Genomic DNA, 4,500 nt, shown 5'->3' with positions numbered 1-4,500 from the left:
TGGATATCTTCTCTCATCTGTTAACAATGAATCATCAGGGCTTGTTTTTTTTGGTTTGTTTTGTTTTGTAGTTTTTATTTTAACAACATAAACAGACCTCTATCCATCCATTAAGGCAATATTGCAGCACCACTAATCTGGGATGTTCGCCAGTATAAAAGGAGTTATTTGGGTATGTGATATGCACAACATGTCATCTCATATTATTTCTACCCCCCCCCAATAAATCACAAAATCTGATAAACAAGATGCAACAATGGCACCGCTGTGCTCGGAAACCCATTATTTCCAAAGGCTTGCACCACGCAAAGATGCACCGAGCAAAGCTCAAGCACAGCAGCAGCTTGAGAGCTCACATGTGCACTGCTGCACACCATGACGAATGCCAGCCGGCACCAGGCACAGAAAACAAAGTAAGGAAAAGTTGTCTGAACTGCATGATTTATATGACGCAAGTTCGGATTTATAAAAGACCAAGAGGAAACAAGGCTTCTAACATGTCAGTAATGTCTGTAATTTAACAGTCAATGTATGTATATGGAGATTGTGTTCTTCGTGTTTATGTAGCGCTCTATCATTGTCTCTTAATAATGTTAATGAGCAATAGGTACAGTTTATTGTTGCGATTTTGCAGTCACATGACTCCTAACCACCTGACTTTATCTTGTCTGCCATTTTGAATGTGTGGCACTGAAGGGTCAAGTTAATAAAGCCCTAACCACACCATCTGGCAGCTTCTCAGTTGCTAGGGGAAAATATGGGAAAAAATATTCTCCAACCAGTTGTAGAAAACCTTGCATTTGCTTTTCATGCTAGCAGATTGCTGTGGTCAACTGTGGTTTGGATGGAGACATGTTAGCATGTGTTAGAACTTGTTAGCATGTTAGTGTTTGCAGACAAATTAGGAACTTCTATGCTACAATGGCTACAGCCAATGGCAGCAATCTGCTGGCGACCATAGCAATCTACAAGGAGATTTATGCTGTAGTACTCTCTTAGTGATTAATTTCACTTATTTCACCTAGCAGCTGCCAGAAACCGAACAATTGCTAAGCAATCAAGAAATACACACTCAAATGCAATGTCTTATATTCTAGTGATGTGTTATCTCAGTCCCGCTAAAAAACTTACACTTAATCCAGCAGCACAGGTAGTGCATGCTCTCTCTTGTCTGAAAGTCTTGTTCCCTCTTAGCTTAGTTTTGTGTAACGACTAGATGGCTGTTGCCAAAAGAATATCCACATGATGTGACCCATGAATACTAAAATTTCCTGCTGAAGATTACATTAAAACAAAGGTAAAGCCACACCTATTTAGTACTTTAGCACAGCGGTCCCCAACCCCCAGTCGTTTGGTACTGGGCCAGGAGAGGCTCGGGTGTGAAATTTATGGTTTTCAGTGCTTTTTATCGTCAACTTGGTTTTCCTGGGTCTCTTCCCGTGTTGTAGTTGTGTGTCTTATTTTGAAAGAAATATTTACACGTTACCATAGCGACCAGAGAGCATTAAGGGGCAGAGAGGAAGATGTTACTCTCAGCGTTGTTGGTGCATTTCAGGAGCAGGGAGTATCTCTGAGTATGTCTCTTATGCACTCTGGTTGCAGTACCCATCCAGTCTCTGGTCACCTGACTTCCACAGCTGTCACAGGAGTCTCGCTTATCCTGTTACTGCTTTGGTCTGAATTGGTTACGTTATTGCTTATTGATGCTCCTCATTGCTTTGTAGAAATTGCCTGTGGATCATTACTTTCTTTGAAGCCTTCCATCCGCAGAGTGCTGATATGTTATTTATTCTTTTGTGCTGAAAGTAAAATTTCACTCAGTAGTAACCAGGTGTTTTGATTATATGTTGTAGCTGCAGAAGCCTCATATTGACTGTTTTTTAAAAGAATCAGATGAGAACATTTGAATGATGATGCAACTTTAGCATGTTGCATTCTTGATTTTATTTCTTTCGTCACCATCTTTGAGTTTAATGTTTTTTTTTACTGTAGATCACAGGGATTTTGGGAGTGGGTGGGTGGCTAATAGCCATACGGCGGCTGAGCTGCTACTGCTACTCTGGGCTACGGTACAGAAGTGCTGCTGCTTTGTCTTTTTGCTTTCACTTTCTGCTTTGAATCCTTTTTGATGTTGTTTTAGATGTTGCTGGCTTTGCTTGTCATTACTGCTAATGTTACTTTCTGGATTATGTCTTTAAACAACTGTGTCCATTTCAATAACTGGTTGGGCACTAGTTAGCATTGTAATCAGCTTTCTGTCTCAGGCACAACCAACTTGGAGTTTCTGTGGTGACCCAGAATGTTTTGTTATACTTTGTGCAATCTGTCGAGTCTTTGAGCTTCCTTTGAAAACAGTGTATGAGGCATATGTATGTGCTCTATGGAAAAGGCTGTTTTTGATATTTTACACTGTAGCTTATTTTAGAGCAGTTGGTGTTTGTGGTCAACCACTTTCCATCATTAATAGCTGATTTATTTTGCTTAACTTTGGTTTTATACATTTTATTTGAGTGACTTTTTCAGTTTTGTTACACCAGTGGATGAATGAAGTCCTTTTCATAGCTGCAGATCACCAGTGTGTTTCTGCAGTGAGGTTAACTACAGAAAGGGTGTATGTGATTGGTTTTGTCTTATGTTTTGGATATACTAATAACTTGCGTTTTCTTTTATTCAGAAGCTGAGGATCTAAAGCGGAAGACCTTTGGACCTTTCTTCATTCGTCAGCTGGTAAGCCCCAGATCTGAGTAGATGTTTAAGAATATATAGGTCATACCATCTCAGATCTGGGCCCATCTTCAATTTGCATAAAGATTTGCATAATTTCCTCTGCAATTAATAAACTATTCTGATTCTGATTTTATGGTTCAAAGTTTTAACACATACAATAACTGCTGTGATACTTTAGCTTCTTATATCAAATACTTTTCAAGATATATTTTCTTGGAAAATGATCCGTAAACCCACTTTTAGGCAATTTTTTTCACACGTTGAAATCTGAGCCCATGGTTGATAATGGATATATCAAAAGGTTTTTGGGTTAAAATTTTCACTGCCCTTCCTTACAGTCAAAATGAATCAGGTAATTTGAGACAGAAAGATTTTAAAAATATATATATAGCTCATTAAAGGCTAGTTAACACATGAAAAACAAGTCCAGCACTCCTGCAAAGTCCCATATTTCAGCACACACTAATAAAAAAACAAAACAAAAACAAAACAAAACAAACTTTACATTGTAAAAAACAACTAGTCACAAAAATGAAGAAAACTTTATTTTTGTTCAACTTTCATGCTGGAATGAGCAAATATTACAGGTGGTATGAGAAAAAAATATTAGTTGATACTCTAATCTCAGTAGAACAAAATTTCAGATGATACTTTCATAATAACTGAGAAATTGTTTTTGGGTTGGTTTATTTTAGTTTTTAGACTTTATTTTCCCAGAGGAACCCACCTGAGGGATTAATAAAGTTTTATCTAATCTAATCTAATGTAATCTAATCTAATTTTACCTGCCATTTCGAAATCTGGCGCCCTGGAGCAGCCTTAGAATTCAGGTTAAGTTTATTAAGAATGCTCCCTATTAACATCAAAGCTTTCAAGTTCTCAGTCACCATAGAGTTCCACCACTGTGTGTATGTGTGCATTATCATTGTTTTCCCTCCTCTCTCTCATGCCACATTAGAATGTCTGCTTAACTTTAACAAGAGCCAGAATAACGGTTTCCCTGCTTTCTGTATTCACGATAAGTCACCGTAACATGTAGATTGATGTGTTTGTGTGGATATTAAAATCCAAGAGTAAATGAAAAATAATTTGAAAACATCTATTAGAAAAACAAGAAACAAGAAAAATGTAAAAAGATAAAGAAACTGCGAGACCATGTTGGTTCCCAAGCCTACATCATTTAGACTTCTTAGACACAAATCAGCACACCTGACACTGTGTGAGTTGTGTTTGATTTGATGATAGGATCCCTTCACTGCAAAAAGTCCTTCTTGATAGACGATGTGTCAAATGCTTCGTTTAAAGTCTGCAATTTCCTGTATGACAAGTGAAAAAATCCATCTGAAATCAGAAAATGCTTAAATTTTGATTGCCAAAAGCTCCTGTCAGATTCACTGGTATTCACTTTTGACGTTTTTTATTGGCACGTGTGGTCCAATGTGTTGATTTTCACTCAAAAATAGGGGACCAGTTTCTACTTCTTTAGCACATTTACACATGTTTACAGCACCCCTTAAAACAACTACACATCAAAATGATGTTACCTGTCTATGTCCAGCAGCAGTCTGTATTCAGTTTGAATATTATTTTTGACTTTTGCTGCCATGCTCCCAGGTCTCTCTTGGAAATTAGATTTTTAATCTCAGTGAGATTTTTTACCTGGATAAATAACGGACTAATAATATTGCTATAAACTGATATGGATCAGTGCATGCCTTTTATTCACTGTAACATTGAACTTTTGGGTGATGGGACAAAGACAGAGGGGAGGAT

The sequence above is a fragment of the Aulonocara sp. 'chitande type north' Nkhata Bay genome, linkage group LG17 (genome assembly GCF_057382095.1).
Source record: "Aulonocara sp. 'chitande type north' Nkhata Bay isolate Kocher_YH1m ecotype deep benthic linkage group LG17, A_spYH_male_GT1.1, whole genome shotgun sequence".
NCBI classification, from domain to species: Eukaryota; Metazoa; Chordata; class Actinopteri; order Cichliformes; family Cichlidae; genus Aulonocara; species Aulonocara sp. 'chitande type north' Nkhata Bay.
The sequence above is the reverse complement of the archived record's forward strand: the minus strand, read 5'-3'. Positions refer to the sequence as shown.